The sequence below is a fragment of the Arvicanthis niloticus genome, unplaced genomic scaffold (assembly GCF_011762505.2).
Source record: "Arvicanthis niloticus isolate mArvNil1 unplaced genomic scaffold, mArvNil1.pat.X pat_scaffold_389_arrow_ctg1, whole genome shotgun sequence".
NCBI lineage: Eukaryota > Metazoa > Chordata > Mammalia > Rodentia > Muridae > Arvicanthis > Arvicanthis niloticus.
The window spans coordinates 22,802-39,050 of record NW_023046033.1 but is presented as its reverse complement, the minus strand read 5'-3'; positions in this window follow the sequence as shown (position 1 = coordinate 39,050).

Genomic DNA, 16,249 nt, shown 5'->3' with positions numbered 1-16,249 from the left:
CATTCTTTGAAAGAGACATACTTTTTATTCTCTATGAATAGAAAATAATAACTGAAGTGGAAATTTCTGGTTTCTTTGGAAACTCAGTTGTGTCACGTGACATTTTTCTGGAAACTATCTTATGAGAAGATGTTTTAATTGAAGCAGACACATGAAAGGATGTTTTGCTGAGAATAGACTTGTGGTGTTTTTCTGGAAGCAATCTGGAAAAAGGGTATGTGACGTTTTACTAAAGGTAATGCTTGAGAGAACATTTTATATTTGAAAAGGGTATAAATATAATCCAACAGAGAGTAGATAGTGCTTTTGTGATATTGGTTCACTTGTCACTCTTTCCTCATCATTGTTAGGCTTTAATGATGCTGGTCTTCTCTCAGAATGATTTTTGGTATTGGTTCACCTTGTCACTCTTTGCTGGTCATCATTTGTCATGACTTCTTAGAAAGAAACATCACTAAAGAACTTCTGGTGGTGTTCTGTGGTTCCCACCACTTCTGTTAACTCAGGTGTATTGACAGAGCCTGTGGATTCTTCTGGATTGAACTACTGTTGCTGATTCTTGATGGTGTTTGTGTGTGGATCAAGCTACCACAGCTGATTCCTGTGCCTTGAACTCCTGATATCCTGACCATGCAGATTGTTTTTACAACAAAGAAGTTTTCCTAGAAAGGAGCCCATACCCTTTTTTGTGCTATTAATATTTTCTTTCCACTACCTCTGGTGGGTGGTATGCTCAAAGTGAGGTTAAAGCATTTAAGTACACTTACTGAAGTAAGATTTTGAAAAATCTAAGCCTACAAATAACAGAGTTAACATGCTTCATCATTGAAATTATAAACAACTTAGTTTCAGTTCTCATTCTCATTTAAATTTATTCTACAGAATTTACATCTGCCTTATCCTAAACCAATACAATTCAATAATTTGGTAGGATTCATTTTTTGTTATGGTGAAGAAGCACCAATAATTTATGAAATTAATATATCGATTAATATGGTAATCAAGCTTAAACATGTTCTCTTAAATAATATTTTACCAATTCTTAAAGAATTTCTTTTTTTCTTTTTTTATTGGATATTATATTTACATTTCAGATTGTATCCCCTTACCCCATTCCCCCCACCACCCAGGAACCCCTTATCCCATCCCTCCTCCTCCTGCTTCTATGAGGGTGTGCCCCCACCTACTCCCTACTCCCACCTCCCCACCCTCTAATTCCCTCTGCATTCAGTGTTCAACCTTCATGTGACCAAAGATCTCCCCTCCCACCTATGCCTGACAAGGCCATCCTCCCCTACATATATAGCTAGAGTCATGGGCCATCCTGTGGTGCTTGATATCTTCTCTGAGCAATAATAATGACATATTTATTTATTTATTTTACATTATTATTTGTATATATATATTCCAACTAAACTATGTAGCTATCTCTTTCTATCTACTATCTATCATCTATTATCTATCTATCTATCTATCTATCTATCATCTATCATCTATCTATTATCTATCTATCTATCTATCTATCTATCTATCTAAACTATCTATCTTCTATATATCTGTCTAACATAATAGTAGGCCTTCAGCTTTCCAAATCTTTTGTTCCTAGATAGTGAAAAATATTTAAGGAATTCAATTCTAGTATGTGTATTCCTAGAGTTTCTAGTACCACTATTCCAGGAGAATCTGTGAGTCAATCAGATGAACCCGAGCAGTCAACTAGAAAGCAAGCTTTGAAGCATGTCATGGTTCTAACGAGGATAGATTTATAGGCTCATGTATTTGAATGCTTGGTCCTAAGCTATTGGAACCAATTCAGAAAGATTGAAGGTATGACATTGTTTGAGGAGGTGTGTCACAGGGGGCAGGACTGTGCTTTCAAAAGCTCAGGCTAGCCCAGTTTCTCACTGTCTCTCTTTTTTTTTCATTCTCTCTTTGTCTCTACCCTTCTCTCTTTGTCTCTATGTCTCTGTCTCACTCCTCTTCTTCTTTCCTTCTCTCTCTCTCCTCCTCTTCACTCTTTTTGCCTGCTGCCTGTGGTTCAGATTTGAGTTCTTAGGTATTTATCCAGAGCCCTTCCTGCTTACCTGCCACCGTGCTCCCTGCCATAATGATCATGGACTAAACTTCTGAAATGGTTAAAAAAAACAGTCCCCAATTAAATGCTTCTTTAAAAGTTGGCTTGGTCATGTTGTGTCTTTACAGCAGTAGAAATCAACCAAGACAAAAGGTAACCCAGTCTTCAATGCCATTGCTCAAAATGCTTGTCTTAGTGTCTCAGCTTTGGCTTGTTGGTCAGGGTCTGTTTGTCGGTTTCATGGTGATGCTCCTGGCCACTAAGATGTTCTAGTAGAATTAGAATGAAAGATCTACCACTTTTACTTTCTCGGGTGCATGAATTAAATCACTGCTTCCAGAACTTGGTTATGCAAGAAAAGACAGCCACAGACCTTCTGCTGGACTTCTGGAATGCTTCAGAGAAATGACTGATGGTATACATAATTCACTCCTTTTCTAGTTTAAATTGGTTTTCATCATATACTGTCACCAAGTCAAGGACAATGCATGAATACATTAGGATGAAGTTCAAACTGTCTTGTGTTTTTCAACAATTCCTTATGAAGAACTGGCAAAATGTCCTGTTCTGAAACTGTGAGCTTCCTCTCTCATCCTCTCTCTTTCTCTCTTCTCACTCTCTCATCTACATGTGCACACACATACACACGCACATGCACACGTACACGCGCGCACACACACTGTGACTGAGTGTTCCTATCTTCCATCTTTGGATGTCAATTTTCATTACATTATGTAAACCAATGAGAATCATGGTCAGAAGAGTTAGTGCAACATCACCGGTTTATGTAAGTTCTCTTCCTCACCCCTATCCTTCTTTCCTAATTCCATGAAAGAACATGCACCAAGGAAAAATCGTCTGAAGACATGATGAATATGATCAGAAGAGAGCCACTGGGAAACAGGGCACTTTGCAAAAATGCTACGTTTTTAACCAAAACATAATGCTATATATACTTATTCGGTACCATGGCATACTTCAATTCATGCACATATCGTGTAAGGTTTGAAATAATGCAAACATTTATATTCTCAAATTTTCATTTCTTTGTAGGCTGCATCTTTGATCTGAGACTCTCTACACTACAGACTGTCAGAAAGCAATGCTTTTTGTTTAATCTCCCATCCTGTGACATTTCATTACGGCAAAGTTAACTAATACTCATGAACATAGTCTGATTTAATGATTCATAAATAATTTTTCTGGACATTTAAGTTGCTTAGAACTCATGCTTCATACTCCACAATTTTACATTGGGTCATAGACATTATAAATTAGTTTTTTGACTGATACTTCCAGTATATGTTTTTGGACTGTATTCTGGCAAAATGTCCATGATTTTATTCTAATCTGATTAATACTTGAACTAAGTAAGTTTTCATCTACTCAACAGACTTGCAGAAAACTGAGTGTAAAATTGTTTTACAAATACTTAATTTTTTTAACATGATGATTTAGGATACAGTAACCATGATAACAAAGAGTTATGTTACCATAAAGGTGCTATAAAATTAACAACAGGCTGGGCGGTAGTGGCGCATTCTTTTAATCCCAGCACTTGGGAGGCAGAGGCAGGTGGATTTCTGAGTTTGAGGCCAGCCTGGTCTACAAAGTGAGTTCCAGGACAGTCAGGGCTATACAGAGAAACCCTGTCTCGAAAAACCAAAAAAAAAAAAAAAAAAAAAAAAAATTAACAACAGGCCCCCAAATCTGTACTTTTGTGTTGTAAATGAGGGCAGATGTCATAATTTTTCATATTAGTGAATGAAAAAGATGTTTCCATAAACAAAAGCTGTGTTGTGTTGAGTTAGGCAGGTTGCTCTGTACTTATTGGACTGACAATGGGGGAATTTCATGAAATCCTTCAAAAGAAGCCTTGCAATGGCATTTGTCTTCAGAAGGTAGGAAGTCAGTCTCTGAGGGAAAGAGGTGAGTATTTTGTGATAAGACAAAAAGAATCCACTCCTTTGAGACCTCTGATGTTCCTGAAGCTCTCTTTCTCTCAGCATAATATAGACAACTGAAGAGCAGACATCATATAACTAGGTGGAATGGGGACCAAGCTTTATGGCATTTTGTGTGATGCTGTTTAAATTATTTCAGATAAAGGAGACACAAAACCATCCTGAGTAAATGAAAGAAACCACTTAGTCCATCTAAATAAGTGTTTTAAATTTATATTTATGAGGTAAATTTAGGTTTCCCAGATAAACACAGAATATATACTGAGATGAAATTTATTTCATTTAACAACAAATACTATATAGGTTTTCCAACTATTTCATGAGACATATTTGCACTGACAAAAATAGATTTTAAAACTCAAATTTAATATGAATTTTCTTTTTATGTAAATTTGCTTAATAGAACAGTTTAAGTAAAGCAGCCCTCAAATACTTACCATTCACTAAATAGTCATCATTTATTCTTGTATGGAAGAGAGACAATGGGGTGCTTACTGACCACAATTAATCAAAGAACTACTGGACCAGGACCACTGGTAACATTATTTTTTAGTACACATGAAGTTGTTACAATTGGAATGTCTGCCCCTCTCCCAATCATGTGTTGACACTTTATTCCACATTGAGTAATATGAAATTATATACTTAGGACAGAGCCCTCATGAATGGGTCTTGAGGACTTGAAAAAAATAGGCCTTACTTGCTTGGTTAGAATTGTTCAAAGATATTTTAGAGTGTTTATCAACTGTAGGAGTTTCCTGGTAGAATTTTGGGGTCACATACAATATGATCCTATCATATCATCTGCAAATAAAAATAACTTGACTTTTTCCTTTCCAAACTGTGTCTCCTTCATCTCCTTCAGTTGTCTTATTGCTTTAGCTAAGACTTCAAATACTATAGTTAATAGGTATGGAGCAAATGTCTTGTCTTATTTTGAGTTTTGTGGAATTTCCTTGAGTTTATTTCTATTTTATTTGATGTTGGGTCTGGGCTTGCTGTAAATTGCCTTTATTATGCTGAGCTATGTCCCTTATATCCTTTAAAAATTTTATTTGAAGGGGTATTAAATATTTTTAAAGGCCTTTACAGCATCTAATGAGATGATATTATGCCTTTTGTCTTTCAGTTTGTTTATATGGTGGATTACATTTATCATTTTATGGGGATGGATCTAGATGGAAAAAGAGGTGGAGACAAGCTATGCAGAGTGGAGGAATGACAAGCCATAAGCAGGGAATGTTATGTAAGAAAAATCTATTTCGAATTAAAGAAATAAGTCATTTAGCATTTGAAAAGAAAGAAACTGTGTCATACCTAACAAGCTTTTTCACTCACTATACCCTACAACATTAGAGTTGTATAGCACAAGTCTGCAAAGGACTCACACATGCCTGAGGTGTGTCTCATAGATAATTCTAAACTGAGTACTCACACTACTGTAAGTTTTAATAACCTAAAGTGCAAATGAATATTCTTATTGTAGGCCAGAAAGAATCACTTTTGCACCTGACCACCAGGATTGATTATCTTAATCAGTTTCTAACCCAAAACTCAAATCGGAGATGTAAAGTGGTCGAGGCTCATGTCCAGCTTACAGAAAACATTCAGGTAGTAATCCTAGAGTCAGAAGCCTCCCTTCCTTCAGAAATTTCAGGATTCAAAATAGTTTTGTGTTTCTTCTTCCTGATCACATATTTTCTACTGAAGCTTCCTCATGGTTCAAGAAGACAACCATAGCTCCAGAAAATGCATCTGTATTCCTGGAAGGATGAACAAGAAAAAAGGCTAGGTTAAAGGTCTTTTGGGAAGCTATATATCCCAGTTTTGCCCTTTTGACATTTGTCAAAATAAGCTGCCTTTTTACCACTCATGTCTGAATTTGGGGGACAGGTTGAGATTCAAAAGAGATGCAGCAAATACTTTAAACACTCAGTCTACTCTTATTTTGTGATGATTTGGACATGGGAAGTTGACTTTTTCTTGGTATGACACTAATTGGCACCTGTGACATGCAGGGATACCAATACTAAATGTAGGTCTAGAGGCAATTAAACAGTACTTGTTAAGCAAGAACATAGTTGACATCTATCCATAGCTGCCTTGGAGGTCATTTCTGCCCTTCACTAGAGCAGGAGCTTGTGTAGAATCTGAGGGCTATTCTGAATTGAGTGACAGGCAAAAAGGATTCAAGCATTTAAAATACATGAACTTATAAAATCATTCAAATACAAAATTCTTGACCAGCTAGAAATCATTTTATCTTTCACTGTCAATGTTTAGATATGAGATTTAGTGGATCTGGAAAGTTAATCTATTTTTCAATTTAGCATCTTACAGGATGCATTTTTGTTTGATCTTTGCCTCCAGCTAATTTAGAAAAGAATTTCATTTAGAATGATCATAGACATTTTCTGCTACTCTGACTGTGCCTTGATCAAAGTATTTAAACCCATGGCCCAGTTACTTAATTTTTTATGCTACTCTGGAGTGTTATAATCAGGGATACATAGTCAATTTTTCAGTGATCTGTAGTTCTCCGTGGGGTGTGGTGCTGTTCAATTTGCCAGGGTAGTATACTCAAATTGGAGATTTTCAGGTCCATTCACAATGTCAGATAACATCAACTTCTCAGATATTCCAGTACAATGGTAAGGAGAATTTCTTGTAGTCAAGCTGACTATTGAGATACCAAATCAATTTATCTTCCTTTTAATATGTTGTCTAAAATCAGGTTTAGGATCAAAGACTTCATCAGCAGAGCCTTCATTTAGGTAACATATCCCTCCTCCCAAGCCTCCCCCTTCCTAAAATGATTTTAAGTAGAAAAAATATCTGGTAAGACCAGCTTAGTATTTATAATATTATCGACTCCCACAGAGAAGCAAGCCACAGGCTTGGTCCTCATGATGATTTCTAAATTATCACATCAGAACTGGACTATGTGAAAAGTATCTTTTACCAGAATCCCTAAACTGCCCTCCCATGTTGGCTTTCAGGACCAAAATAGCTTAGCTGTGTGTGGGAAGATACATTGTGTCTGTAGGCTCAAGCTATTCCAGTAGGACCATGTGAAACCTGTTTCTGTCCACAGCCTTCTGGGTGGCAACTTCTGGAAGGCCTATCATGTTTGGTCTGAGAATCTTACACACTGACTTCACAAGCACAGAGGAACAAATGTTAGAAAAAAGACATTTCACGCTGTGTCTAGATTTACGCTAGTGTCTTTGCTTTCTTTATTTCTTTGAGAAGCTTATTTTTAGTCATTGTTCTTCCTTCATAGATAATGGATATCCATTTCCTATTGTACACATAGCCTCTCTGTACTCCATGTACTGCAGCTTCATTGTTTCACTTCTAAGTGAGTCTACATGAGACTGGTTATGATTCCTGACTATAAAAACTGTCTTTTTAACAGTATCTCTTATTGAATTATATTTATATTTCATTTCAGTGTTCTCATGTGTTATACATCTCTCATTACTCATTAGTAATTATATGCTCATTAAGTATGTGAAGGTAGACAACTTTCACTCATCCTTTATATTACTTAACCTTACCGTTTGTGAAAACTTACCCATGTCACCCATAGCGTCTTACTATCTCACTTGCATCACTCTCATCCACTTCATCCACTTATTCACTTCAATATCTACACTATTAATAACTTGAAATTCTTTGGGGTTTGTAAATTTTGGGGGCATTTTTTTCTGTAATATTATGTGTGGACAGCTTTTGGGGCTGCCTTGTAGAAATTTGTCAGGAAGTTGACATTGGGCTAGGACACAGAAGTAGGCTCAGGCAGGAATTTGACTTTGGGGTAGGACTGAGAAAGTAGATTCAGATGAAGAATATTTACATTTGGGATAATACAAAGCTCAAGGCAAACTCAGTCGAGGAATATGTGGCATTACTTTCATCTTGGTCATCCTGATAAACCTCTAGTAACAGTGATCATGGGACTTCTATTGCCTTGTTTGTTCTTTAACCCAGAACAGACCTTATCATTTGCATGTAATTAAAATGGTATAAAAGCAGACTGGGAAAAAAAAAAAAAACCAGCTTCAGCCTCAGTACTGTCTGGAGTCATTTTATAGTGTTGTCAATTTGTTTTTTTTTTTTTTCAATCCTAACTCTCTCTTTTAAAACCCAGTTGACTGACTGGGTTGGTCAATTATACTATTGCTACTTTTAAAAAAAAGATAAATTACTTTAAATAATAACATAGTGATTCTATTACAATGTACGTTATAGAATCATTGCCTTCAGCTGTGAGCCCACTTGTGTACTCACTGGACTCCAACAGACAGTTTAAATCATTTGGTAGCACAGAGGACCTTGATTAGATCAAATGGGTCACAAGAGCAAACCAAGAGTCATGATTCTGGGACAGTGACAGGTAGGGAGTATGGAATGATAGGTATCAAAGGATAAGAGACTGGGTAAGAGGCAGGAAGAAAAGAGTAATGAAAATGTATTATTACACACATAGATGAAAGTCAAATAACAAATGCAATCAATAACAAAGAAATGAAGAAGAAAGATTGTTACATCATGAGAGGGTTAATGAAGTCAGAAGTAACGATGAGATGCTTTCTGCCACTATGCTGACAGGATGTGCAAGGATGTAAATATAATGTGTTATAAATATGGAAATTTGTGAAGAACAAAAATGGAGCCTTTGCAGCTGATATTCAAACAAGAATCTGAGGATGAAGAGATTAAACTAATTTATGTAGCATGTAGCTTTACAGATCTCATACAGAAAGAAGGACTCAAGGAGATTGAATCCCCAAATCAAGAGATGCTGACAAGTTTGAAGGCTTATAAAAGAAAGGCCATGGGTATCATCTTTCATAAGCTATGACAAAAAAACCTGGCAGAGACAACTCATGAGAGAAAAGATTCATTTTGAGTGACAGTTTCAGAGGATTTTAGTCAGCCATTGTGGGGTTGTGGCATGGTATGTGGTAGATGGAGTGTGTGTCCTCTGTTCCTACATCATGATTTTTCCTGTCTAAATAATTGGATGAAATGTAATTGATGGTCACAGTGTAAACCCTAACAGTAACATCAGTAACAAATGGTACAGAGCAGACTAAGGAATGGTCCCTTAATATTTAATTGCCAATCCAAGCTATAGTGACATACCACTGTCAGCCAAACACCAGCTCTTAGAGGCCTCACAGTTCCCAAAAGAGTCACCAACAGGAACAACCCATTAATTGACGCTCAACCCCTGAGCATCTGACCATTAGAGAGAAGACATTGCCTAAAATTGTCTAGTCCAGTGGTTCTCAAACTTTCTAATGCCTTTGAATATAGTTCCACATATTGTGGTGACCCCTAAGCATAAATATTTTTTGCTACTTCATAACTGCAATTTTGCGACTGTTATGAATCCTAACATATTTGGTATGCAGGATATCTGATATGTGACCCCTGTGAAAGAGTCATTTGACCCCCAAAGGGGTAATACCTAGAAGGATCACTGTTCTTGATATATTGCTGACCTCCATGAGATTAAAAGAAACATCTAACTGTTTCAAGTAAGTCTCAGCAGTAATTTGTCAGAGTAGCTCTTTTGTTTCTGTCACCTCTGAGTGATGGTTCATAAGTTTCTTATGCACTTTGTGCCTTTTAATTGTGAGTTGATATTAAGAATTTTGCCCTAATGCCTTAAAGACATATTCATTTTGAAAAAAGATTTGATACTCTAACAGGTGATAAGTCAGGATAGATCAATGCAGTAGTCATACAAGAGGATATAAAGATACTCACTTCTCTAGTTTCACCTCTATCATATCATTTTCCTCTTTTCCTTTGATGAATAATTGGATAAAAAAATGTAACTGACAGTCATAGTGTAATGTCCCAAGTGGAGTTCCCTGGCTTCAGAATGGACATTCTAACTGCATAAAAATTCACTGAGATGCCTGAAGATTGGGACTGAGCAAGTGTTTGAATGGCTTCCTTATGGTGTGGCATTTTGATTTGTGATCAAATTAGAATAAGTTTATTTCATTAAAAACAAAATAATTTGCATTTAACTATAATAGAAACACAAGAGTATTACCTGTTTATATGAATTTTGTTAGTGCGTGTGTATATATATATGTGTATATATACACACATGTATATATACATATGTATATATGTATATATATATACACACATACTTTGGATTGAAAACAACTCAAATAGTAAGAGATTGTGTGTAAATGACAGTGGATTGTAAATTTACCGAGGAGTCCTATTTGTTTCCTGCCTTGGCCATTGTACCTGCATGATTTCACTGCTATTTATTGTTTATTATTATTATTATTTTCATTTTTTATTTAATTCAATTTTTGTCATACACTATATTCTCATTCTGGTACCCCTCCCACTTCTCCTCCCACCCAGACCCTTGTTTCTATCCCTCATTAGAAAACAAATAGGTTTCTAAGAGATAATAATAAAATAAAAAACATAATATAAGAAAAACAAAAATAAACAAATGAGAATAGAACAACACAAACCGAAAGAAAAGAGCCAAGAAAAGAAACAAGAAACAGATATAGATCCAGAGACCCACTCCTTCACCTTCATATGCAAATTCCATGAAGACATAAAACTGGAAAAAAACAATATACGTATAAAACCTGTAGGGTGAAATGATATAAATAAATAAATAAATGTAAAGTAATTAAAAAATTAAAATACAAAAGTAAATCCCTGATACAACTCTATAAGTTAAGGATCCTTCAAAATGAGGTTGCTTGTTTCCTTTTGCACACCCACTGCCAGGCATGCAGTCTTTCATTCTAAGTAGTCTGTTTCCCCACTGAGTGTCACTTGAAGAAAAATATTTTTCATTTATTAGTAGTTTTCAACTGGATATAGCTTCTGGAGTAGATATGTGGACATATGTTGACTTCTCATTTCTGCTTTAGAGCCCCATCTGGTATAGTCCTGTGCAGGCCCTCTGTACATGCCCTCTGAGTTCTGTAAGATCATATGTGAGTTGGTCATGTTGATTTAGAGGGCTTTATTTCTTGATGTATTCCACCCCCTCTGGCTCTTATACACTTTCTACAGAGCAGTCTGAGCCCTAATGGCATCGATTTGATGACATCATCCTGTTAGAGCTAAGTGATCCCAGGTTTCAGACTCTATGCATGTCATTTGTCTGTGGGCCTCTGTATTTGTTCCTGTTTGCTGCAGGAAGAAGGTTCTCTAATGATGGTCACACAAGGCACAAACCTATTAGAATAGCAGAATATTGTTAGAAGTCACTTAATATCTGCATTCCTTTTTGTAGAACATTAGTATTTGATTTTCTTCGTGTAAACCATTAGTATTTGATTTTTCTCTAGGTCTCTTGTCTATCTAGTCTCAGGTTCTTGGTCACGCAAGCAATATTGGGTATCGATTCCATCTGATGATAAGGGCCATAAATCAAATTAGATATAGTTGGATACTCTCACAATCTTTGTGCCACCATTGAACTAGAATATGCTGCAGACAAGACACCATTGTAGATTAAATAGTTTGTATCTGGGTTATGGTTTACATTTTTCCCTCCGTAGCATGCAGAGTACATTCATGTACCAAGAACACTAGCCAGCAGGAGTTACAGCCCCAGGTAGGCATCATATCATTTAAATCACCTTCCTATATGTATAGAGTTTGGAAAGTTTCTACTCTATTAGGTTTCTAAATAACCTCATAATGGCTTTTAATCTTATATGTCCCTGTTTAGGTTTCCACATTATCCCATAATGGCCCTTAATTTTAGATGTCCTTCCTGGTATTCCTCCCACATCCCGTTTTTCCTTCTCCCTCCCTGCTTGATACTCTTATTCTAGTCCCTGCCTCATTCATCCATAATTATATATTTTATTTCTCCTGTATAGGTAAATCCCTCCCTCCCTCATAATTCCTTATTTTATTCCTATTCAGTTCTGTATACTGTAGATTGCTTATCTTGGACTTAAAAGGTGACATCTACCTATAAACAAATACATACCATTCTTCCCTTTCTGGATCTGAGCCACCTTACTCAGATAAATTTTTCTAGTTACACCAACTTACCTTCAAATTTCCCAGTAATTCCTGCTGGAGTTGGGAACTGAGGCAAAGATGAGTGGGAAGAAGGTTGTGGGAAATGATCTGCATGATCAACTGGAGATGGAGTGGGAAGGGAGTCTGTCTCAGGTTGTCTGCTACATCGCTGAGTATGTGACTGAGAGGCTGGATTTGGAGGAGAGGGGAGAGAGTGCTTCACCTCTCTCCCCTATCCTCTGCACTGAGCTGCTACATATCTATTGGGGACTGAAGGATATATCTTTAGCTTCTAGTTGACCATTAAACCTACTTTTATCATTTAAAGAGACTCATACCTGCTCATCTATACACCACAGGCCTTTTGTGCTTGATCTGTAGAGTGTAATGTTTTATGCTCAATCATTGTTTACAATCTCGGATTATTATTTCTATTATCCAAGAACACCTTCATTTTTAAGAACTTAAAATATTTGATTCATATTTCTAAGTAACTTTGCCATTAAGAATTTTTCTTGAGACACTTGTTTGGTTTAAGTTTCTAATAAATAGCCAAATGTTGTGAATTCTAAGTAAATATTCGTTCATTTAAAATTATATGACAGAGGCCCTAACTAATATGCTACTTCCTCCTTTTGATTTTGCGATATAATGGTGATGTCACCATTACAGAAAAATGGCTGAAGGTCATATGAGAATTCTTTATGTTCATTTGTGTAAATGTATGTAAATATATGATTATTAAATCATAAAATTAATGAAAACATAAAAGCTGAAATTGCTTAAATACAATATGATTCTATTTCATTTTTACATAGGAAAAAATAGGGCTTTATGAAAGTAACATAAACTTTTAAACCTTTCTAGAAATTGGGCTGGTTTCAGTTTTCTGCTCAGCAGTACCTTTTGATAGTCCTTAGAAACTAGTACCAGATTTCATTGTAATGAATTTATTTTTACATAGCTTATAGGAACATAAGAGACAGGTACACCCATTTTTTACTTTAAACATATTATCTACATTTTTCACAAATCCTCCTACTTGCTTAAATATCAGAAACTATTTGGCTGGCTCTGCTACTTAATGTTTTCTAAAAACTGTGGCTTTCTTTTATTTGAACAAACTTGTATCTTATACCTGGGGACCTCAGATTGGAGAAGGGGAAGTTTTGGTGATACCTAAAACATTCAGCCTCTCGAGTTCCATGGTAACATAGTATGACTAATTTCTGCTATAAAAGTCCATTTCTGGTTTATCTATGAAACATCTGCACAGCAGTCCACTGTGACCACTCTCAGAACAAGACTTTACATTGTTCTGTGAGTGTAATATATTGTGAATACATACCATTATATTGCTCCAAATCTCTGTAACAGCAGACATATCTTGTACTTTCCATAGGGTTTACCTGCCAATAATATTTGGCTTTTCAAAAAAAAAAATCTTACTGAATAAGTATTAGGTAATGACATTTAACAAATATTAAGTACTCAATCCAATTTATTACTTCCTGAATTAGGAAGTTTGAAGCTAATGCTTTTTTGATTTATTACATTTCTGTATTGTATATGACCTCTGACAATTTGACCATTATTGTTAAGTGAACAAAAGTCTTAGAAATGGGAAAGTGTAGAAGGAGTGTTTTCGTGTTTTGTTTCAAATTCTGAAACATTGTTTGAGAGTCAGAAAAAAATGGAGAAAAGGTGTAATTTATCTATGAGTTAAAATGTATGAAAATAAACTTTAGGCTTGAGATTTCAGAGGAAACTGTTTAGTCAGTTTTTATACTTGCTTTAAAAATCATAGATAATTCTAGTACAGATATTTCAATAAACAGCCTTTTATGAATATGGAGATAGAAAAGGCACACAAAAGAACAAGCTGGGATATGCGAAACAATTTTTTTCATTTATTTTTTTTAAAAAATGAAAAGTGAAATGTTGCCGTAACTAAACTTCTCTGATCCTTAGTTTTCCAGATAGAGGCCATTCTATTGAAGAAAGCCTGCAGCTTTCAAGGTATGGAAACGTTGATGAAAAGTTACAGTTCAAAATGAAATTTATGAAACAACATTTTTTGATTTACCTACTGAGAATTCTGTACAATATATCTTATCACATCTACTCAACACTCACAGAAACTCTCAAGTTCTCTCCCTTGAGGTCATATCTTCTTCTTGCCTTTTCTACATAATCTATTGAGTCCATGTAGGTGCATGCTATAGGGCCATCTACAAGGGCAAATGCAACCTACACATGGCCACACCCCTGAAGAAAACTGAACTGTCTCCCTCTATCAGCCATCAATTGCTAATAACTCTCAGCTAGGAGTGGGGCCACATGAGCATCTACCCCATCCATGTTGGAAACTTAAATGGATTAATCTAGCATCATTCATACCCAGGCAACCACAGTGGGCATGAGTTCCTTAGTTGAATGGCCCTATTGTATCCAGAAGACATTGCTTTGCAGCAGTCTTTCCCAATGACCTCTGACCTCTCACTCTTACAACTGTTAACCTCCTTTTCAAGGAGGTTTCCTGAGCCTTGGGGCTGACCACTCCACAGTCATGTATTCTCTGTGCTTTGACTAGCTTTAAGTATCTGTATAAAGCACCACACACAAAAATAAGAAGCTTCTGTGAGAAGGGGTAAGAGAGACACAAAGATATGCATATGAGGATCACTCTTTAGAAGGCAGCAAGGGTATGTCCATGTTGTAAAGTGACAGCTTGTATCCTCTTGGGCATATATCATTCCAAGCCAGGTTTACAGTTACCTCCTGTGGAGCAAGCTGGGAATTCAACCATAGAGCTGTTGGTTGTCCCTGAAGCATTCACACCACCATTGCATCTTTGGACATACCTAGCCAGTCAAGTTGTTTCTGTAGCTGGCAAAGTCTACAGATGAGTCAAACTGGTGATAACGATTTTTCTCCCAGCAGCATTCACAGTACCTTCTGGAACTATAAAAGCTAGCCAGCATGAGGAAGCTTGCAGGTCCATACCAGGCTTCTTTCTCTGTATATAAAATACTAAATCACAGAGTACTGAAATAAACACCAGATAACTTTTAGTGAATTAACTGTGCGTATGCTCAAGAAACTCATAAAGATCCAAATCACAAAAGCTTCTAATGTGCCTTGGAGAATGCAACGTTTTTCTTCACATACTGAAATCTGTTTCACAAGAAATCAAGGGAAAAGATACATGTTGTAATTATATTATAACCTCAAAAAATTAAAAGAAACCTTTCTTTGCTTTCATTCTCCATGGTAACAGAATGAAAACAGTAGCCATCAGTAGAATTGGCCTCCTGTGGTGGTAGAGAGGTAGGGGCAGTTTTCTTTCCCTATTGAGTGGGACTCCCTAATAGCTAATTCAGGTATTGACCTTTTTCAATACACGTTTTTTTTACATATACATTAAAATTGGAGGGGGTGGTCTGGCTTCACTTAGCTCTGCCTTAAACATGTCTCCCATCTAAAGCAACATTCTCTACTTACCATCAACATACTACATGGGTCTGATTGGCCCATGGCAAGAATTAACCTATACAAACCTCTTTATTAGTCATTTTTCTAATATTAGAAATGACCATGCTTCATAAATATTCTATCTAAACTGGCCATTTAACATTTGATATATTAATGTAATGAAGCATTTATAAAAGCAAAATGATATCAGATAGGGAGATTAAAAACCTCACCAGTGCATACTTGGGACCTACTATTTTTAGACTTTATTTTGTGTAATTAAAATACTCTTAAACAAGTCAATTTGGGCCTTAGTGCATTGTTTTAATACATAAAATATGCTATCTATTAAGTATGCTAAAATACTTTTCCTGAGGCTGCTAGCAATTGTAAATATATTTCTAACACCTTGAAAAAACTTAAAAATTATGAAATTTTCATCTCCTAAAAATTTCATGAAAATACAGTCACAAGGACGTTTATAAAGTGTTGTGGGTTAGCTTCTTAAGGGAAAAATTTACAATTTTATTATTAGTTCTTTGGATTTCACAGGACATAGTGTATATTCTTTATAGCTTGAAATAAAACCTCAAATCTGAATATTATCAAGTCAAATAAGTAGTATACATTAAGAAATATACAGTATATGTATGAATGGGTAAACTGAAAATGTGTGCATCATTTTTAAATG